We start from the raw sequence: 23724 nt of genomic DNA on the forward strand, positions 1-23724 counted from the left end.
TGAGAGGAACTGGGAGGTGACCTTATTGTCCTCTGTTTTGTCTTCTGAACATTTTAGGTTGATTTGGAATGGAAAGATTCCGCATGACAAGTCTGGCTCTTCCTCCTTTCCTCCCTTCCCTTTTCACGTCTTTACTGAGAAGCACTAAGATGATCTGTTCATGGTACTCAAATGTTCCCGTTGATACTTCTTAGGCGCCTTTGTTCTAGGTTATTTCTCAGTATTTTGTGGCTGTTTTCATGTGGATCGTGTTTTTATCAAATTGTCATTGTGCTGTTTTCTGATAAGGACTCTCAAACCTCTCTGCTGTCCTTTGGGATTGTTATCAGATAGATGGAAATAGATGCATTGCCTCTACATCAGTGTTTTTCTTTTTTGCCTTTATTCTTTATTTGTTTTTACACACAGTTATTTATCATCAATTATATCTATATGTGTGGGTGGGAGTTGAACTCAGGCCTTCTGGAAGAGCAGTCAGTGTTCTTAACTGCTGAGCCATTTCTCCAGTCCCATGTGTAATAAAAATAAAGGTAAAAAGCATGTGTGAGGACTAGGTCTTCAGCTTCGATTGATCTCGGGCTGCCGGGCTTGTGGCAAGTGCCTTTACCTGCTGAGCTGTACTGCTGACCCCTTTAAGGTGTTTGTTATTAGTATATGTGTGCTTCCCTTTCTTTCTTTATTACTGGTAAGTGTGGTTTGTCTGGGATGGGCATGCATGCCAGCCACAGTGAGTGTGTGGAGGTGAGAACAATTCTGTGGAATCAGTTCTCTCCTCCTTTTAGGTGGGTTCAGGGAATGGAACTCAGCTTTCAGCCATCTTACCTGCCTATTCTTTTCCTTTGAATTCTGGAGAAATCCCAGGGGCCAGTGTGACTACCAATTTACTCTTCTGTGCGGTCCTGTTCTACTCAGTCTATTTAGTTCAATAAATACTTTTTTTCATTCTCAAACTTTTTAAGATATATAGGGTCGACCATGCATTCCTTTTATATCCCTTCAGGAGCTTTTGAAATACATGTAAAGTATGCCTCTGCTCAAAGCAGTAAGCAAGTAGGCCCCAGCAGTCACATACAACTGTCTTTAGACCATTATGTGTGGCCATTTAACGTGTTACAGCTACTTACATGATATCTGTGTTTGACCTTTGATTTTCTAGCAAAGTTGTCTTAAAAATGCTACTTTCCTATACTCTAAGGATAAAATTTTCTATAACAATATTAGGCGGCTTATTAGACACTGTGTACCAGAAATATGTATCAGACTAATTTTCCCACATGTTATGTCATAAGATGCCAGTTTTTCTTCCTTAGTTCCTAAGGGCATGCCTGTAGCAGTTTCTTTGTGGCTTATTCCCTTGCAGTCAACTGGTTACTCTTGTGTAGAAATTTACTGAGAAGCAAACCCTTGGTCTCTGGTTGTGCTTCTGGCCTCCCAAGTTTAAGAAGTTGTCAATGGGGGCTGGAGAGATGGCTCAGTGGTTAAGAGCACCGACTGCTCTCCCGAAGGTCCTGAGTTCAAGTCCCAGCAACTATATGGTGGCTCACAACCATCTGTGATGAGATCTGACTCCCTCTTCTGGAGTGTCTGAAGACAGCTACAGTGTACTTACATATAATAAATACATAAATCTTTAAAAAAAAAAAGAAGTTGTCAATATTGTCAAGAAAGGTGTTTGACCTGCCTTGCTGGTCCTAATTTAGAGACTTTTTAAAAGTTTTAGTTTTCCTGCTCAGTCTGTGGATGTGTGGGATGTATGTGCATGAGTGTACGTCTTTTAGCCCACTAGCTGGAGTTCACTAGTTCATTTGGGTAGCTCTTCCTGCTTGCTGTCGGTGGTGTAGGGTATTATTAGCCTTTTCTGAAATTACAAGAATGCTTATTTTATGAAGAAATGATTTTGTATATGGGAAATTACAATCCAGAAGCATATCAGCTTCATTATGGTCCTTATAGGATGTGCAGCTATTCCTGAGCAGAAAACCACTGTATGCTGACATGTCTGACTGTCTCCCGAACCTTTTGAAACTTCAGTATTCAGCTTATTCCTTTTTTGGTCCCCAGAAATTCATAGTGAATTTGTTACATGTATCTTTTAAAATAGACCAAGAAATTCATTTGTTTCTTTGTTATTATCTTATTTGTAGACTGTTGGCACTTACTAAGCCATTCTTCAGAGAAAGCAGTTCCTGGAATGGATAGGAGAATTCTCATATATCACAGTAATTGCATATTAGTTAGCCTTTATAGATAAATACTTTAAAATTGCAAGTAAACTCTCAATATGTTCTTCCTTTATTTGAGACCTTCTGATCATTACTGTGTTTACACATTCTCTTTTAAAAGGTTAAAATTAACATCTATGTGCTATAATCATTTCAATGTTTAATATACAACCATATAAACAGGTTGATTTTAAAAGTAGCATTTAAATTATCAGCCATTCAAATAAAAAATTATGTCTATTGAAGTATGCCTAGGGAAGGTAATTTTTTCTTTACACTGATTTACCTGTCTTGTTACATTAAAATATTCACTTTAAAGAACATAAAACAGCCAGAAAAGTTTCACTAGATGGTATTAAGTGAGCCACCTTTTTGTTATTTTTGTCTTCAGAAGCAGTCTGTATCTTTAGCTTACTATCACTGGACCAATACATTTTCTTTCTTTCTTTTTTATTTGTTATTTATTTATTTATTTATTTATTTATTTATTTATTTATTTATTTATTTATGTTTTTTTTGAGACAGGGTTTCTCTGTATAGCCCTGGCTGTCCTGGAACTCACTCTGGCCTCGAACTCAGAAATCCGCCTGCCTCTGCCTCCCAAGAGCTGGGATCAAAGGTGTGCGCCACCACTGCCTGGATGCTTTCTTGCCTATTTACAACTTTCAGCAAGCTTGAAATTAATGTTTTCAATATTATCTATATTAAACTTAAACAGATTAGCCAAGTAAAAACAGTGATATTATAAACCATCATATATTCTTGTGATAATGAGGTCATATTCACAGTAATTAACTTTCATTAGTGCAACTGCTTCTCAATGTTTCAAAATTATGATCCTTTAATATGAACGCACATTAAATAATATCAGAAAAGAATAAGATAATTATTTTTAGCAGGATTAAGTATTCTTGAAGACTTAGTTAAATAATATATTTCTGTATAAAAGTACAAGTAATAAAAATATAGCAATGTATAGTTATTAAAAATAAACACACATGTGTCATAGTTTTTGTTAACTTATTTTGAACAGTTTATCAGAAATAAATAGTGTGGTCATCTGGAATAACTTTAATTTAAAAATCTCAGGATCTTCATTAGTATAGTTATATTTTTCCAGATTATATATTTCTATGTTTTGATTTATTAATAGTTGTCAACTACTCACTTGTTGGTATGAAGTAGCACCATAAATAGCTAAGAATCTTTCAGAGTGTGTATTACTTATTCTTCTGGAAAGTTGTTAGTAAAAACTGTAAACATATAAACGTTTTCACTTCAGAAACAAGGAAATATTAATTGAACAAAATTAGACACTGAATAAATCTGTGATGCAAATTTACTGTTTTTTAGTAGTTTTATGGCACAACTCACTATTCAGAGGCTTGATCTGCCGGTTGATTTATTGATCTATCTATGCAGTTACATGCTTTAGTTTGGTTTTCGGTGTTTTTTTTTTTTGTTCATTTGTTTTTTTTGTTTTTTTTTGTTTTTTGCCTTAGCATTAGGGTCCTTAGTCTGTAGTTACAAGACACTGACCAAAACTTAACTTGTTATTTTTTACCTGAAATTTTTAAAGATGTTATATGAACAGAAGAGATTTATTAATTGGTTTGTTTTTATAATGCTGTTGATTAAACTCAGGTCCTTGTGCCTGCTAGGTGTGGTGTCAGAGACTCACATTCCCATCCTGAAGAGACTTAAATTTTACAACATCTCTGAAAAGCATAGATTTGTTTCTTGTAAGCCTTATTAATTAAGCACCAGGATGGAACCTTAAGGCTCTAGCCTGTGGTAAACGTGAGACAGATGGATTAGTGTAGTGTTGGCTTGGGTGTGGAGCACAGCGGACTCAGTGAGTTAGAGGGAAGCCTGCATTTGGTCCATATGGTTGTCATAAAAGGTTTTCCAATGGGAAAAATGATGGAAAAAAAAGAAGGAAGGGTTGGAATGGAGAATTGTTCTGCTATCTTCCTAGAAGACGCTGAAGACTTACTAGTCTTTAGCAACATTACTCTAAAGTTTCTAAACATCAGTATCATCACCTATAGAGTGGGAAAATTGTAGTAGTCGCCTCATTGGCTGCTGGTACATAGGTACAGTGTAATAAGGAGTACCGAGAAAAGATGTGCAAATGGCTTTGATACTTCTTGGCACATAGTGTTTTCTAAGTAATTGATAATAAGGTGTAGTTGTTGTTTTGATGTAGTAATGGTGAATGAAAATCAATGCTTGAAGTGCATTGGAAGAAAAGGGAGTGGAAAGCAGGTAAGGACCCTATAAACGCTGAACAGCTGGATGGTGAGCCTGGGAGGAGCCCCGGAGACTGGGGTCATGCCCTCCTTAGCCCAAGGAAGTAAGGCTTTCAAAGAGAGGGTTACAAAACCCCAAACTTCTGCGGGTTCTTTTGTTTGTTTGTTTGTTTGCTTGTTTTTATTCAGCATATCTGTTTTAATGGACAATGACCGTGTGCTGTTTAACTCTTTTGGTAAAGTGTGTGTTTTTGGTTCTGACTGCATAAGCTGTACTCCTGTGTGTGGCTAGTTAGCGTGCTGTCTACGCAGTTATGCCGCTGTGCTGTTTTATAGTCACTCTTTAAGATAAACAGCTTCTAGAAGCGTGGCCAGGTACCTTCACTGATCTGGAAGAGGGAGAAGTGGAGGGGGTAGTCAGGAAGCATGGAGGTGGGAAGGGTTTCCTGTTTCCAGGCAACAGCAAGGCGCTACAGACAGAGAGCAACTTGAATATAAATTCATTCAGGAGAGAGCATTTTACCACCCAGCCTCCTATTAGGGACATAGTCTTGACTGTGGGAGAAAGGGTGGGGTTTAAACTTCATTTGTCAGTAGTTATCTGAAGTCATTTTTCATTAGCGCGTGTGTTGTACTGAAAATATGGTGGGCCAGTGACTAGGTTAGAATTCCACGGTATTTTCAAAGCAGCAGCATCTACGTTTGCCTTTTTTTCTGGAAGCACGGGGTTTCTGTGGCTTCATTTTCCTGCCAGTCTGCTTGAGAGCCTAAGATGCTCTTGGGCCCTAAGCAGTCTCTTTCTCCAACTCCATCTGCAGGAAGCAGGGGGAAGCGCAGCGCGCTGGCCAGCTCGAGGTGCCACCTTACCCTGGGAGCCCGCCGAGGGTAACAGGAGCCCCTCCCTGCTCCGCTTGTGCTGTTTCCCCTCCTCAGGGAAGGAAAGACAGTGGTGGCAGAAGCTATTTGCACGACGGACGCAGCTCTCTAGGATGGTTCATTTTGAGATTATTTAAAATTTGAGACCCCTCCCCCCAGTGATTTTATATCTGGTGGTGTAAACTGGCCATACGGACCCTCATTCTTTACTCCCTCCTCCTTGTTGGGGTGCGAAGAGCTCCGTGTGCTTGCAGAGGGTCTCCCCTTCAGATCGCATCTCCTCTGCAGTTGTTGGTGTGAGCTGCCTTTCCCCTAAAATCTGCTTTCCATTGGCTTATCTTACTGCTTGGGATTAAGTATTTTTCATAATCGAAGTCAGATGAATGGTCTTCTAAAGGGCCCAGCAGACCCTTCTCTGATTAGCCATGGAGAGGAGAGGAGAGCAGGTGGCTCCTGTCTTGTCTTCTTGGAGCCACGCGTGTTAACACTCCATTAGGAGCCCGCCATAGTACTTGTCCTGTGATTTTAGGTACCTTAAAAAGACTTCCCACTTAAAGGGCTACAGAGCTGTGCTGTGGCTTGAGCAAACACACAAGGTCCAGGCTTTATGTAGGATCCCCTGTTGCCATGCGTGTCTAGGGATGAATCACTTCTTGAAGGGTCTAATCTGTCTCCGTATTGTCCTCTCGGGAAAGGGTCACATTATTTAAGTGTAACTTCTGAGCGCCTGGCAGGCCTTTTCAAGGAAATGTTGATGGATGCGCTGTAGTCCCTCCCACCCCGATGGGCTTCTTTATGTTTCTTTCTACTTAGACACTTAACCTATGTTTAGGGCGCCTCTTTTATTACCAGAAAGAAAAAGTTAAGAGAGTAATCCTTACTATTGATACGGTTTGTTCTCTAGTTTGAGCCCTGGGTCTTTAATCAGACATGGATTTGCCTTTCCTAGCCCCTGGCCTCATTCAGTTGTTTGTATATAAGGACAGTAACAAAACCCGATTCTTAGTGAATTAAGAATCCTTATTCTTATTTTCTGTAGGCTTTTAAACTGTTTTAGGATTCTGAGTTAGCAATCTTTGGAATGTCTTTGTTGATTATATCATTGTCTATGGTGGTGGATCCCCCCATAACTGGATTGCGTTTGAGAAGTTTCTTTCTAAACACAACAGATATTAGGAAAAACATTTTTTTAGGTAAGATTGGTTGCTTAACTTGTTTTGTAGGCAGTTTAGATAATTTTAATTGTTTTTATCATTGTTTTATATTTCATATATACAAAATTACATAAAGATTATTATGGTAAATTGGAGGCCCATACTTATTTTTATTTATTATTTATTTATATGTATTCATTTATTTTTGCTAGTTGTCTTGATTTTAAAGATATGATTCTGTTACAGTATTTTGAACAAAAGGAGGCTCTTAAATGCATTAGATTTTTCTCAGTTAATTTTTAAGACAATTATTTTCACTCTTTCCTTTCAACATTGCTGTGATTGGTAATTCTTTTGGATGTACAGTGTTGCTTTAGTATTATACCCTCAGATCCGTGCAATAAAATTTACTTAGAATTTGTTTTTTTTTTAATGTAGATAGCAGTAAGATTTCCTATCGTATTTACTTAGTAAAACATTGTAGTTTTTGATGTCAGTTATCTTAAATGTGAATTCTTAAATTTATCAAAAATATGTCTGATATGTAGGTATGTTATCAGGAAAATATATCCCATGGTTTAAAAATATTAGGGAGTATTTAAAGTAAGAGGAAATGTCATGATTTGAGCCTTCTATCATTATGCCAATAAATGTTTAAATTTGGAAAACCTAAAATCAAGCTTCTGAATTTTCAAACAAGGTAATGGCTTTGTTTTAAGTATCTTCAATTATATTATCATTTATTGAGCTTTGTATAATAATTATTTTTATACAAAGTCTGTTGCTGCTGTATGCTTTTGGTAGCTTGGAGTAGATAACAGGGAAATTGAAAATCATACCAGCCCTGCCTCCACCCCAAGCCCCCGCCCTGCCTAGCGCTTACCCCCATCTCTCATCCCCTCCATTTCTCCCAGGGCGTGACCATTGGTGAGTTTGTTTGCTTTTTTGTTTTTAGACACTATGTAGCCCTGGCTGGCCTTGAATTGCAGAGACCACCCTGCCTCTGCCTCCCCAGTGCTGGGATTAAATGTGAGGAACACCTTACACCTATCATTCCTTTGTTTCTGTTTGCTTTGAGACAGTCTCAAACAAACTACTCCTTACCCCAGACCAGCCTGGAAATTGGTAAGCAGGCAAGGTTGTCCTTGAACTTTTGGCAATCCCCTGGCCTCCTGAGTGACCCGCAGAGGGTCTCCGTCTGAGAGCCTTCATTTGTGAAGGCTCTTGGTGAATCTGAATTGAACGTTTCATATTTTCTTCATCCTTCTGTCTTCAAATGCTAACATATTTTAAATATGCTAAATAGATAATAATTGTGGTGTTAAGTAGAGATGTTTTAAAAAGTAGCTTTGTACATAGAGTTGCATGCCAGATTATAATTAGTGCTTTGTTCTCCTGTGTTGTGGTTGTGAACTGATGATGTTTAGTTTGTGTAACACATTTGAAGGTTATGCTTAGTATCTTGCATTGGCTGTGCCTTTTATTAGGCCAACAGGAATTTAAGGTAAGGATTTGAGTTATCCGTCAGTAATATAATTTACCATGACTGGGGCAGAATTTATAGAATTTATTAAATCTTATTGGTAATTATAGACTATGTCCTCTGAGAAATACTTGTCATGTATTTTTAGAAAAGACTAATGGTATATTATTAGTAGTATCAGAATTTAAATAAAGTTTAGATCACCATTACATAGTATTTCTGCATTGGTATGCATAAGATAAGCTGAAACATATCTGTAAGAAAAGATTATGGAATTTAAAATTCAAAGATCGAAGCAGAAGTAGTTACTTCTTAGGTTGTTCAGACACTAGATATTTTTTTGCCCAATTTTTTGATTAATAAAATATTTGTTTTGTGTTGTTTAATAAATATGCGTTGCAGAAGCATCTTAAGTATTTTCTATAAGTAGCAAATATTGAGCAAGTTTTGAAATATTTTGAAAATATTTTGAAAACGATTTGTGCAACTTTTATTTTGAGAATTTTTATCATGTATGGAAGCTTTTAAAGCATTTTTCTGCTTTTTGTAAAGTTATTTATTCTCTATTACTTAGATGGCATTTATAAGACTAACAAGTGTTTTAAATGTTTCTTTTCTATAGAAGCGTGGAAGTTATGTGTTTAGGGTTGTAAGTGTCCTATTCTGGCAGCGAAGGGACTGTCCTTGAAAATCGTAGCCATTCAGTTGCCAACCAATACTAATGTTAAGTCAGCTTCCAGGCATGAATTCAATTCCTTATTGTGAAAGTAGTGTCTTGCCTCAAGGTTGTTGGCACATGAATAAGGCTTTCTATGTCAGTGCATTGTTGTTGGCCTATAATGTACCTGGTAGTTATAATGGGTAGTATTTAAGTACCAGAAGTCTGTGCTTTAGCAAATGTCTTATTAGTGTGTGTGCAGGTAAGAAGGTGGGTGTGGTTGTCAGAGTACAACTTGGTGGAATTGTTGTGTGCCATCTGTATGTAGATTCTAGAGATCAAATTCTTCTGATTATCAGGCTTGTATGGGTAAGCACTTAATCTTATCAGCTATTTTACGTGTTCTGCTTTAACAAGTTTTAACTATTAAAAAAGCTTAAAGCTTTTAAATAATTCATAAATAGGATTTAGCAAACTCTCTCAACTGTGTTCTATCTATTTGATATCTGTCTGTCTGTCCCTTTGTCTATCTGTACAGGTGCAGTTGTGGTTGTGCATGAGACATGGTGGTGCAGGTGTAATGTGCTTGCTCTGTCCCTGGAAACTGCGTGATAGTTATTCTACAGATCTGGCCTTTAGTAGTTTTTCCATTATCATTTGATTATTTCCAAGGTTGTTAGAAGACTAGTTGTATTATTTGTTACTAATTAAACAATGAGGAAACTGAATTACTGCTTTAAATACATAGGATCTGCACTCTTCAACTCCAGTTCCAGTGGACCTGACACTCTCTTCTGACCACCACGGGCAGCAAGGCACATAAGTGGTGCACGCGCGCACACACATGAGTAAAACACTCACATATATAAAATAGAAAAAAAATCAGTCTTTTTGAAAATGTGAGTTATCTTGCACTATTTTTCTCAACAATAAAGTGTTTGAAAAGTTCAAAGAGTTAGGTCCTTCTAACTCTTTAAAGTTTTAAAAATAAAGACACCCTAGTTAATGAGGAAGCCTGTATCTCAAAACTATTTGAAATGCAAAACAACTCCAAAAAAAAAAACAAAAACAAAAAATAATTGAAAATCTTCTGTATGACCAAATACAAGATGCAGCAGATCCTATATATTTAAAGCAGGCCCCTAAACGTTATGTTAACTTTAGTTGTGATCCTAAATGCCGACCTCCATGTAGATTTTTTCTTGTTCTCTGCAAGAACAAGAAGTGTTCTTAACTTCTGAGCCATCTCTCTAGCATCATAACTAGACTTTAGAGTAGTTAGTGATTCAGTTTTCATTTAAAGAACAAATTGAGTTTTAAATGCTAATTTAGCTTTATGAGATATCCTAAGTATATATATTTTAAGTTTTCAGACTGTAGCTCTGTGGTAGAGTACTTATTAACACAGGTAGTCTCTGAAGCAATTGATGGGAGTTTGGAATATTTATTTGCTAAGTGGTCTTCAGTTTTTATTTTGGAACTAATTTTTATAGGACTGCTTTATTTAAAAACAAAAAAGACAAACATGCTATTATTCAAAATAAATTGTACTTTAAACTGTACACAGTATCTTTTTTGATGCGGGGGTCTTCCTCCTTTTTATTAATCATAGGTTCTTCTCTCATATGATGTAATTTGAATTAGTTCCCATTTCTCTATGCTCTCCAGTTCCTCCCCACTTCCTTTCCTATCGAGATCCATTCCCTTTCTGTTCCTTAGAACAAACAAGTTTCTAAGAGATAACAACAGAACAACCGAAAATAAGATAAAATTTAAATCATCATAACGAAGTTGGATAAGCCAAGCCAACCACCAAAATAAAAGAGCCCTTAAGAGCAGGTACAACAATCAGAGAAACACCAGTTTACACAATCAGGAGTCCCATAAAAGTACCAACTAAAAGCTATAGTATATGTGCAGAGGACTTATAAGCTGTACACAGTATCTTCTATGTTACCAGTTCTTCTGAACTTGATTCAACTAATTTATAGTTGATTTGTTTTTAACATTGAAATCAAAATTATTGAAGCAGTACTATTTCCTCCTCTTCCTCCTCTTCCTCATCTTCTTCCTCCTCCTCCTCTTCTTCCTCTTCTTTCTTCTTCAAAGATATTCTGATAATAGTGTGTCTAAACCTATGCTCTGGGAAACAGGGATCATAACCCCTAGCCTATCTTCTAGACAGGGCATTCTGTATCCAATTGTAGTTGTTATTAATTTTCTTTTTGAGACAGGGTCTCACTATGTAGTCCTGGTTGGCCTTGAACTTAGCATGTAGACAATTATGTTGGCCTTCAATTCCCAGAGATCCACCTGCCTCTACTCCTTTTTGTGTCACCATACCTAGTGTTAATTATTAGTTCTCAATAATTTTAATTAAAATTTCCATAAGTGCTTAAACGGAGCAGTTATAAGATTATAGATTTCAGAATATGTCCAGGAGATTGTATATTCTGTTTTCAAGGCTGAGTATGTTTGAGAATCAGTGTCTTTGGAGGCCTGTGGTAACTGAACTATATGCAAGGAATGATAGATTTGTGTTGTTATAATTTAGGGAGTTTTGTCATGCTGCTCTGTTTAAAAATATATTCACGTCTAAATTTTATAAAGTAATTTAAAAATAGAAATTGAGTTGCTTTTGGCAAATTTTTAAGAATTGGTATATTTTAGGGGATTGGAGTGATGGGTCTATGGTTAAAAACACCTGCTATTCTAGATGACCTGAGTTCAGTTCCTGGTACCCACATCTGGCAGCTCACAACTGCCTGTAATTTCAGCTCCAGGGTATCTCGTGCCCTCTTGTGGCCATTGTGGGTACTGCTCCCAAGTGTCAACACCCATACATAGTATTAAAAACTGGGAAAGAATTGAGTTACATATTGGAAAGATTTGGATTTTCTTATAATTTTAGATAATCTACACTAGAATTTGTTTTTCTTACAATTCTTAAAGAATTAGAATTAGAGTCTGACGGTTTCATCTTTCTGACTTCTGTTTTGGTTGCTGTCCCAAAGCAGTACTAGCAGCATGGCTTTGCCAGTGGTGCTTGAGTGAGAAGATAGGAAATGAGGGGATCACGGCTTCACTTCAGGTGAGACCACCTTTCCTAGTCCGGAGCCACACAGAGAGGCCCAAGGCTCTGGCTGATAACAGTCTAACTGGGGAAACCAAAATTTACAGATGAAAACCTTACTCAGTTTGAGGCTTGCTTCCCCTTCCCTCTCTCCGTTCCTCTCTCCTTCCCTCCCTCCCTCCCTTTCTCCCACCCTCCCTCCCTCCCTTCTTCCATCATTGTCCTTTCCCTAGGTAACTAATAACTAAAACGTATCTATTATGTGCAGGCTTGGGACTTGGAATCCTGACTTTCTGTGATTCACAGTTTTACAAAATAGATTTGCAGAAAACCAGCCAACAGAACAGAAATTACCTTGTTTTCACAGTGCACGTCACTGACAGGAATTATCTTTGCATTTTTTCACTTGTTTATCTTTTTCTTCCTATGAAGTCAGAAGCACTGTCTGCTTTGTCCTCTTTTCTAGTGACTAGACTGTAATTGTTAGACTGTAGGTGCTAAATAAGGAACTGTGGCAGGATTAGAATGAATGAATGGTGGTTGATTGTTCTGATGAGCCTTGTGGGATGGGGCTGGGGGTGGGGGTGGGGCCGGTGAGCCAGAGCTCTAAGGTTTGAGGCTGGGGTCGGGAAGGGAAGTGAGGGCACACTGAAGGTTTAGGGAGGCAGCTGTGTAAAGGCTTGATCACCAGGGAAGGGAAGGAAGGGTCTTGAAGAATCAGGGTGGGAGATAGTGCAGGGTCAGTAGGAAAGCCTGGGAGGGAGGGAGGGAGGAATGTGTGGTGTTCCTCGGAGAGGCAGTATAGAATTAGCTATTGGAGGTTCCAAAGCCCAGTTAGCCCCTATGATATGAGTAACTTTGTTAAGTAAAGCCTAGCTTCTCTGTGCCCATTCCCCAACTCTCTTTTAAAATACATATGTCTTTTGTACAGTCATGGTGATTTTAATTAATATTTTTAATAATATTAGAAAATCTTAGTTATTTTTCTAACACTAGCATAAAATTATAAAAGGATAAGGAAACAACTAAACATACCATGATAGAGGTAGTAGATTTCCTGCTATGCGCTAAGATTTGGGCTTAGCAGGCTAAAACCAAGAGTCAAAAAACATCAGCAGTGATGTGACTGGGTCATATCTACTGTCACAAAAATTGCGTTTCTACCAATGAACACTTAGAATATAAAATTCCAAGTTAAGTTAAAATCAATGCAAATTGTATACTAATACTTAAAATTTCAAGTAAGATAAAAAATAGTGAATTAGGGATGACGTATTTCACCTGTGCCACCCTCTGAGAAAACAGTTATTTGGTAAGAGAAATAATTAGAGAACAATTGAAGTCAATGGAGTTAAATCCTAATTCTGAATTTTCTTTGGGTTTTCTGCTTCTGGATCCAGTGGTTTTTCTATTACTTCCAGATTGCCTTGTTGATCAGGTTCTTTTTCCTTTTAGGCAATTATTTTGAAAGTAAAAACACAGCAGAGTGGCAGGACAGGAGCGAACTTGTGTTTCTCTCACAGAGGACCTGGGTTCAGTTCCCAGCACTTGTGAGGTGGCTCACAACCACCCTGACTGCAGTTTCAGGGGATCCAAATCCCTCTTGAACATAGTGGGCACCAAGGATTTACATGGTGCACATGTGGCATAAACACTCATGCACATAAGTAATCAATCTGAAACGACATCACACAGTTCACGATTCCCAGCTGCTCCCAGTGCAAGAGCGCTGGTTTAAATGTTCAGATGATTTCCTGTGGCACCTCAAAGCACACTGGACCTGGGACTTGATGTGGCTTTTGTTAGTGCCGTCTAGCAGTTCGTTTTCAAAGTTTCAGAAGGAGGTTAAGGATATAGCAAAAGGTGTTGATCCCAATACAGAGAGAGAGAGAGAGAGAGAGAGAGAGAGAGAGAGAGAGAGAACACTCAGAAGTGGAATTTACTCTTCATTTCTTCATTTACAGCTCTGGAAATGTTTTAGAACAATTGTCCTTTCTTTTGTTCAGTTACAGAAATATGTAAGAATTTCTGAACCTGTTTTGAGAATTTTGCCTTTTCTAATTACAGTTAAGGGGCACACGTGTCTTTAGAGAAGAACAGAATTTAGGAAAAGGAATTTTTGTTTGAAAGTGCTATTTTCACAGTTGGCTAGCAATTTTGGTTCATATGCTATGAATTTTGGTTTCTTTATACCTTTATTTTATTGCTTTCTTTAAATATCATTTTTGGGATCCATTTTTCCCATTTTAATCCTATTATCCACCCCACTGGAGTCCCAGGGTATATGCCTTCATATGTATAATGCAGAGTCATAAAGTTTCACATTTCAAGTATTTTCTTAAAGTAAATCTTTGTTAACATTTCTGAAATCATTTTCACAAGGAACCATTCCATGGGCTTTTTGACAATAGATTAGACTTACTTAAATATGAAGATTTTAAAAATTAAATAATTACTGTAATACTGAAATGCCTCATAGCATGGCTAAATGAGAATTTTCAATGTGCATTTACATATGTGTGCCCATCTGACCTCTGCTTTTGAGATTTTACCCATCTTGCTCCGCATCCTTCTTTAGATTACTCTGAGGTTTAAGCAATGCTCAGAAGCCTTGCCCAACTCCATAGACAGCTTCTATTTCGTGACCATGATGGCCACATATGTCTCATATCTTGAAGCTTACTGACTCATCATTAATTTCACCATCAAAAGCTATGTCATGGACTTGTGCCCACCATGTAGATTAGGGCGGATCATGGTGAGTGAACCGTGTTATAGTGTGGGGGCGGGGATGCCACTCTGCAGCGGCAGTGCAGTCATGTGCGGCTCCAATGGAGCCACAGTCTGCCTGGTCCAAGATCTCCGGAAACTTAGCTGTTGACCTTTCATGACCTTATTTCCCTAACACAACTCAAAATACTGCCTGCTTCCAGGGACTGCCCGCACTCAGGAATCAGCCAGTTTCCCAAAGGTTAATGACATCCCTGATGGACCACCCATCCAGTCTTAAAGAGGAAATGACATACTAAGTAAAGAACCACATCAATACTTTTCTCATTGGTGCTTTATCTAAAGAAAGACTTCAGATTTATCTTACTATGATATCCATCTAAAGAAAAAAATTACACCATTTCTTGAAAACTTCCTTGACATTATTTTTCATAGGGTGGTAAAGAAAGTCACAGAAATAATAATAATTATTATTAATAATAGTAATAATAATAGATCAAACCACATTTAGGGAATTAAAAGAATTTACATTTAAAAATGTAAAAGCCTTTGGTTACTCACACAGTTAATTAGATGTGGTTGGTGAGAAGCAAGAATCATTTTAGAAGTCTGCACACTTTCCCCGCTCCCTGCACAGTGTTGACACATATTTTGATGACTTTCCGGCATGTTAAAAGCACCCTATTTGGAGTAAGAAAACCTAGTTACAGCTTAAATGTTGATTCACCTTTGTGGCTCTGTTGTTGTTTTCTTTGTAAAGCAGGAATAAGAGTGACCTTGGTGGTTTCCTCTGTAGTGAATGTATCTGTAAGATATGTTTGCTAAATTTCATTTAGTAAACATTTGGATGTTGTGGGTGAGTTTTATGTGTCGCTGTAACCAGAAAGGCTTTGCTAAAAGACTTCACTTGTATCTTTCAAATTCTAAACTTCTCAGAAATAAAAGATGTAGAAGGAAGTATTTTCCTTGGGAAAATTATCAGATAAAAACAACACACAGGCAGTGGAGAAGATAGTCAGTGAAGTGCTTGTCTTGGGAGGCATGAGGTCCTGTGCACCTGATCTCCAGAACCCATGGCACGAGGTGCCCCTCACAAAACTGGGGTGGTTAGAGGGAAGAGGCCTTCATCCTACCCGCCCCACGTGGGGGTTTCAAGCCAATGAGAGACAAGTTTCCTAAAACACGGTAGGCATCCTGAGGAGCATCTTAGGTTGTTCTCTGGCCTCCGTGGAAATGTGCTCACACACAGGCACACAGGCATGCAGTACCCGTGCAAGCTCACACATATAAACCATGTACTCTGAGTTGGGAGAATACTTCTATCATATGATTTATTTTGTAGAAAATATAAAAATAAGTGGACCAACACTATTAATATTGATAGCAGCTTACAAGCAAGAAAAGGCCCATGCCCTACAGTGACATCTGTTTATGTCAAAATGTCTAGTAATAAAAAGAATGTCTTATTGAGGCAGAATAATAAAAGTGATTAAAATCACTTTATGGAAAGGAGAATTGTGTGTGTGTGGTGATGGAATTTGTAACTTCCAGTGAATTAATACAAGTTAGCCTTTATAATAATTTTGATAACAAAAATGTCAATGAAATATTTTGACTCTATGAATGTAATTTAGTTTGTTGTTAGATGTTCCTATAGCATATATTAGGAATTAATTAATTCTTTAGTTTAATATGACTTGTGTATTTGGTAAAATCTGAAAGATTGTGAGGACAAAAATGTAATTGATTATTTTTTCTTTCATTTTAAAAAAGGTGTATTATGATCATAAGGTGTCATAGCTATGGATGAGTGGGTGGGGCATTTGTTTAGCCTGCCTAGTATCCTGGGTCTAATCCCCCGTGGCACTCGTGAGCACACACACACACAAACTTGATAAAGTCTCTGAGGTAGTTGATAAGTTCTTAGTGATCATGACTCTGAGTTGTATCTTTGGTCTGAAAACTGAATATTAGACTGGATACTCAGGTAAACAAACTGAAATGTCAACTTAAGGGGAGTGTCCTTTTTAACTTTCCCAACTACTTGCCAGTGAACAATCAGTAATCTACTAAACCTCAATCATTTGTAGTAATCTAGCATAAGTCTTTGGGAGTAGTTTCAGTGGCAAAACAAATCTTGAATCTGTGAGTTAGAAAGTACTCTTAAAAACTCTGATAAATTAAGTGAGAACCACACTGAGGACTAGGTACTTAGATTTTATATGTGTGTGGGCCATGGGTCCTGCTTGGTAGAACAAATGGAGAAACCAAAACTGAGTCACAGGGCCATTAGTGGTCTAACTGATTATGTGTATGCGTATAGTACATAGCCTGATGCTAGTGAACGAAAATGGGAAATAAGAGTTTCCCTAAACCCTGTAGTAAAAGAAAAATTTAAAAAGCTATAGGTTTAAATAGAAGGTATAAGAAAAAAATGTTAATTAAAAGCCCAAACAGATATTCAAAGCAATACAGGAAAATTTTGCATGAATGTGTAATTTTCTTTAAGAATTATTTATTTTATGTCTATGAATACATTGTTGCTTTCTTCAGACAGACCAGAAGAGGGCATCAGATCCCATTACAGGTGGTTGTGAGCCACCATGTGGCTGCTGGGAATTGAACTCAGGACCTCTGGTAGAGTGGTCAGGGCTCTTAACCTCTGAGTCACTGCTCTAGTCCAAATCTGTAATTTAAGATTTGCCAGAAAACTATATTCTCAGTTCATCGGTTGAGGGACATCTTGGTATCCTGATCCTTGGAGATGTGAAAGCTTCTCATCATGCTTGCACCGTCATCAGTGATAGTTAATCTAAATGCTCACTTACACCCACCCCACACACAGACAGGGTCAGATAGCAGTTCTTACGTAGGCAAGATTATCTAGCACGTACGTTAGCTTTGCCGCCTTTCCTTTTATTCTTTTAGGCATCTTATATAATTTGGTATTAAGCTCTGCTTTCTCTCCCAGCATTGAATTCTTGGTATCAAGCCTTTATAGTTCCTCTGTTCTGCTGCATATTGTTTTTCTTCTAGGGACCAGACTTGTTTTTTGATTTCTTTGAAGCCATTACTCTCATCATTCTGTGTCCAAGAATGTGTATTACCTTTATGGTATTACTGGGTTGCTTCTTAGACCTAAGATCTTCAAGGTAACTACAGAAAAGCTAGATGATAGAGATGAGATGCAGATGGTGGGGAGGGTGAGGCCGAAAGGATTGGTAATGTGATTATTTCCAGAGCCTATAGTTTTGATTGGGAGTTTCATAGTCATGTTAATTAGCATTGGTGTAATCTTTTTTATGTGATACTATGGTCTAGGCAAATTGGACACTTTCTTTATTGATAAAAGAAGAATAAAAAAATCATAATTCTATACAACAGAATTATTGGAGATATTAGATGAGGAAAGATATGTTACATTATAAGATGATGATGACTTAGAAAACTTGTACTGGTAACTGTGATGATATACTAAGAATAGCATGTCCTTGATCCCTTACAAGTGCTATTTATTATTGTTTGTGGATGAAGTCATTGAGGTTTGAGAAAATTATATAACCTACCCTCAGTTCAATTTTCTGGATTCAAATCCAGATCTGAGTAAGAACAGAATGTGAGCTCTTGACTAAAGCAAGATGCCTTATGGAGTCACAGGTGGGCAGGACTCTTGCTACTTGTCCTTGCTGCTGTCTTAGTGAACCAGGGCTGATACTCAGGGCCTCTGCTGGATGCCTGCAAGCTCACATTCATCTAGTATTCAGCTTCTGATTTGTAATCCTGAGCAATTCTCTTAAGTATATATGAGGCTTAGATTTGTAGTCAGTGCCTGGAAATGATAGTAGTATTTATAGAGTACAATAATAGTAGATATATATTAATTCGTGAGAATAGGGGGGCTTAACTTACAATATGGATACTTAAAACAGAACAGGGAATACAAGTTAAGTTTTAAGGCATCAAAGGCCATCAACTGTCTTCCAGTTGATGTTACTTGGATTTTATGTGTTATTTCTTAAAACTCAAAGACTTATTTGGTGCTTCCCTTTATTTTTGAAAAAGTTTGAGAGTGCAGGGGCTTAGCTAGGAGCTTTGGAAACCTCAAGTCCCAAAAGGAACTATAAAGAAAGACATTTAGTGAGTAGATAATTAATAAAGTAGTAAGGATTCGTATGAATGATTGGATGGGAATGGATTCGATATTAAAATAAACCAGCATCATGGATTTAAAATATATTGTGCTTTCCTGAGAAACAGTTCTAGCAGAGCAGCTTGAGGTGTGGCTGGAACACGTATAGTTAACAGAATAAGTATTGTAATGTATAACGTTGTGGATATTATTCAGCAGTTGGTTGGTATCATTGATTTGGAACCTGTATGACCTCAGGAAATAAGTGCCACAAACTTGATGTGTTTTATGGATGTCACATTATTTAATCTGTTTTTATTAGGATTAAAGAGATCTCACTTTTGGCTGACTTTCACCTACAACAATTAGAATGGGAGGAGGATTCATGCAGGAGGCATTCAGTGATGAGGAGTGATCGGAAGAGCCTGACCCAAAGGGGAAAAACCTGGTGCTGTACAGTCTGAACTGGAACCCGCGCCTATGAGCTCCCCTTGTTTAAGAAGTTATTAACGTTTAAGAAGACTGTTAGAGGTCTGTTCCTGCTCTGTCTCTGGAGTTTGCAGTGTAAGCAGGAACTAGCAGCCTGAACAGGAGCCGGCTCCTGCCTGGGCTTCACTTTCCTCAGCCCCCTGGTAGAAATGCAGAGTTCCTCAAAAGGAGCCTCCAGGTTTGAGGGACATGAGCACTCAGCAGGATTGGTGCTATGATAATTGCCAGGGAAACACCAGGGAAGGTTAAAGTAGGTGATGAAAGCAAGGTTCCTATTTGGGAAAGATTTTCTTGCAGATTAGTTTAAAGTTAGGAAACAAGAACAGTATTCAAGCCAAGAACTTAGTCACTCCGGTGGCCCATCTGAAGGTCTAGGATGTTGTATCCTGCTTTTGTTTGTCCTGTTGTTGTTGATTCCCGAGAAGTATTACATTAGGAAGAAGGGGTACACCAAAATGATGTTCTTCATTGTTCTGGTAAAAGAGTTTGGAAAATAGACTTATTCTTTTAAGAAATTCATAAGTTTAAATGGTATATTTGTTTTTTTTTTTTACTGTAAATATTGGATATGTCAGTAAGATGTGTTCTTTTCCTGCTTAAATATAATTATTTTAGTCAAACACTGTAGCTTAGTTATTTTACCTTATCCATTTACAATCCCTTAGTCGTTTGAAATCTTTTTTTTTAATTTTTTAATTTTTTAATTTTTAATTTTTTTTAATTTTTTTATTCGATATAATTTATTTATATTTCAAATGATTTCTCCTTTTCTAGCCCCCCACTCCCCGAAAGTCCCGTAAGCCCCCTTCTCTTCCCCTGTCCTCCCACCCACCCCTTCCCACTTCCCCGTTCTGGTTTTGCGGAATACTGCTTCACTGAGTCTTTCCAGAACCAGGGGCCACTCTGGAATCTTTTTTTTTTTTAAGCCAGGGTTTCTCTGTGTAGCCCTGGCTGTCCCAGAACTCACTCTGTAGACCAGGCTGGCCTCGAACTCAGAAATCTGACTGCCTCTGCTTACCAAGTTCTGGTATTAAAGGCGTGCGCCATCACTGCCCGACCAGTCGTTTGAAATCTTATAGTTTATTTTTGTGCTCAAACTCTCTATTTTTCTCACTGGATTTTACCTTACTATTACGATTGTTTTAAAATTTATTATGGGACACTTCATTATACTTCTGTGATAAAATTTTTAGTTTTATAAGACCTTATGGCTCTTGCTTAAAACCTATTATAGTGATCATAATGATATGCATTAAATCAAGAATTTTTTAAATATTAGAGGTAAAGTACATTTAGATGTATTTTTATTGAAACACATTATTAATGTTTTTTGTAATTGATAGATTCACATTCAAGAATTCTAATGTATACAATGTGAAATTTTGTCTATATAGGCACCTTGAAGAGAATGAGAATATTTTGGGGGAGAATTTGTGGGTTATGTTCATGAGCATAGTGATCCATCAGTTAAAAATATCTTTAACGATTTATCAGCGGATGATTCAATTGATTGTTCTCCGCTTTTAAGTTACGAGTTGGCAAAGCTACCGGGGTTGCAGAATGAGCAGTTTAGGGCCATTCATGGTCCACTGGCAATACTAATTGTCCCTGTGTCCTGTCAAGAGGTTGGGTAATTTTTCCCTACTCTCTTCACAGTTAATATTTTTTGGATGTGAGGTGTGTGTCTAATTGTATAAAATGGGAGAAAAGTGTGGCGGGGAAGGAAAGGTAGGAAAAGCCACCATTCTCTGTGGGAGTGACCTAAAGTTTGGCCAGCTTTGGGGAAGGGAGATTCAGAGTGGTCTAGGAGGCCTTATAATACCCCTGTGCCTTTTACCCCTGGAAGCCAGATACTGACAGGAGTTTGCATATTCCCTTTTGAAGCCTAGTAACCACGTGTGTTATGAACTCTTAATTAAAAACAACACATTATCCATCTATCTCATATCTGTCATCTATATCTTTATACTTTACCTAAGTTTTGGTGTATCCTTTAAATTTGAACAATAGTGCTGACTGATCCAGGTAAATAATAACTGTCACCTTAGGGTAATATCACGGGTCTTAGTTGCTTCCATGAGTCTGTTTAATGGTGTCCTTTCTTGAGCATGTCTTCAGAACCTTAAAAGTCTGTATAAATTTCCAACATCAGGATCAACTTGAACGGTTTGTTCTTCCAGTATATATCTTGTTCACATGGCTATATACCTTGACAGAACATGTTTTACGTAGCTTAATATAAGGAATTATTTGTAACTGTGTACAGATTGTTTTTTTGGCTCCTGCCTTATTATTAATTTTTTTTTTTTGTGGGTAGGGGTTGGGGGGAGGGGTCAACTCATAAAATTCCCATCATTCAAGAGATCTCTGATATTTATATTTCTCCTTTTGTTCTTACAAGGAAGGAAACCACAGGTTAAGCCAGTAGGCCCCAGGTTAGAGGTGGTATGAGGAATGTAGACCTGTGAGTCTCCTGACTCCACTATTGCATGCTGCGCTACCTCCTATCTGTTGCCTTTGGCTAAATTGCATTCCTTACCCCGCTCTTGCCTAATATCCTTTATCCTGTGGACTGCCTAGCTTTGGGCTAGTTATCTTTATTTTTTAAATAGAAAAGCATTTACTTTTTCTTCGAGGAGTTTCCTAAAACAAACAAACAAATAAATAAATGAAATAAAAAATACTCCTTATTCTCTGCTGAATACTTTCGGCCACCCCATAGCCCAGGGCTGGGGAAGCCCAGCGGCCTTAAGCGCCTGGGCGGCAGCAGGAGGGAGAGGGGGAGGGGATAGTCACAGGTCAGAGTAGAGGTGGATTGGTAGAGCCGGGGCTGGTGGGAGTGGGAAACTTACATCATTTCCCTGCAACTGGAGGCCCTACTTTTCCCTGTGTAATAATTCACTAGATTGACAGAGATTCGTAAAAGAAAGAGAAGGGACGACAGGCCTGATGCTCCTGTTCATAAATCCGTGCTATTAGATGAAACTGTCAATAACTAACTAGAAGCCGCCAGGACTGCCTGTGCTGCGCTCTCAGCTCAGTTCCTTTCTGCTCCGCCCCATCCCTGCTTTCTCTGCTGTTCAGATCAGCTTCCTGCTTCTCTGAAAGCTGTTCTTTAGAGCTGGTCTGCCTTCACCGAAAGCTTTATATTTGAAAGACTAAGGCAGGTTTTCTGAAAGTATTGTTGATTTGGTTTTCTTTGGGGTTGTGGAAAGCGAGGAAAAGACTTCTTAGAAGAGAAAGGGGCAGGCTGAAAAAAGCAAAAGCATCATGAATTGTGTTGTCACATCGTGCCGGTGTCACAACCAGCTCAGTAGACTGCTGCACTGAAAACATTTCTGTGAGAGGTATGTGCTTGGAGAACGAAAGGTGACTGATGTTGGCTGTGGAGAGAACTGCCCGTCCGACCAGCAGCTGTTCAGATAGCTGTATGATCGTAATTCTTCCGTTTTGATATGGAAGGGGCTATCATTACTCGAAACCTAGTGCAGTTAACTAGCTTGATTGTTAAAATATAATTGTTAAGTCTGTGTGTTCTGTCCCCGCATCAGAACTCCCACAGCCCCAGCCTGCCTGGGTCTAGTGAAATCCAAGGTGTTATTCCAGACTCTTTTAGTGGCGATTGTCAGTAAACAAGATGATGGTCTTTAATACCTGTCTCATTATTTATGAACCACATGACAAAGATTAATGAGAGAGACTTCGAGTGGCCTGGAAGAAGCTTCAGACTCATTAGTAGCTTTCTGAGCGGGCAGATGGCAAAAGTAAAGGAAATGGTCGGTGCTTTACCACGATCTGAAGTGGGGGCTTTAAAGTTTAGAGGCTGTATTACATGGTGATGGAAAAATCTGGAGGAGTCACTCAAATCCAGAAGCCTAGCCCATGACCAGTGATGCCTGCCCAGACCGTTTTGAATACACATGGCTGTGTCTTTTCTAGGGCGATCATAATGTTTTTATTCAGTAGTCAGGGACAAGGATTATGAATAACAATAAAACCATTACTGAAGGAACTGTAGAGCATTTTACTACTTAAAATCAGGATATTCTATTACAGAAAAGTTTAGAAAATATCAAAAATAGAAAAACGTACAATATTTTATTTCATACATGATTGGATAAGCTATTAGTGTCAGAGACCGTACAAACTATGAAGTATTTGATGCTTGCTTTTAATTATTTTTTGTCCTGGAAGAAACTAGAATTCTTAAATGTTGGTTGGCATTTTTTCAGTTAGTAGCATTTTGAAATTAAATTATAGTTATTTCCAAATGACGGTGTGAATACTCTTACACACTATTAACACAGAAATCTTGAAAATATTGTCATGAATAGATGGTAAGTATCATAACCCAAACTTAAGTTCTATTATCTAGGAGACTATTCTTTCCTTTAAAGGAGATTTAACTTAACTTCTTCGCAAATATTTACAAAGAGCAAATCTTCATGGTCATGGAGGGTAATGCTGAATTTGGCGCGCTAAATATGTAAAAAGGCTGTGGCGCTCTGGGTTGTTAATCAGTGGTAAGAAAGTTGTGGTTCACTTCCTATCACCACAGAAGAATGTGAATGAATGATTCTAGCTCAGAAAAGATACAGGAGGTAAATCTAATTCAGATTCCCGAGGAGGAATCCCCCTACACCGTGCGCTGACTGGTG

At 38.0% G+C, this 23724-nt stretch overlaps 1 protein-coding gene across 10 annotated transcripts in view; it reads left to right on the forward strand.

Moving 5' to 3' along the window:
• Positions 1-23724, forward strand: part of Bbx (BBX high mobility group box domain containing) — a 237747-nt gene that overhangs the window by 44864 nt on the left and 169159 nt on the right. Inside the window, exon 1 of one of the 10 annotated variants that reach the window (XM_052158060.1) lies at positions 22181-22413. The exons of the other annotated variants lie outside the window; for them this stretch is intronic. The gene's annotated coding sequence lies outside the window, so the exon portion shown is untranslated. Of the gene's footprint in view, positions 1-22180; positions 22414-23724 lie in introns of those variants that run through there. 10 annotated transcript variants of the gene reach the window in all.

The sequence above is a fragment of the Apodemus sylvaticus genome, chromosome 15, assembly GCF_947179515.1.
Source record: "Apodemus sylvaticus chromosome 15, mApoSyl1.1, whole genome shotgun sequence".
Lineage (NCBI taxonomy): Eukaryota > Metazoa > Chordata > Mammalia > Rodentia > Muridae > Apodemus > Apodemus sylvaticus.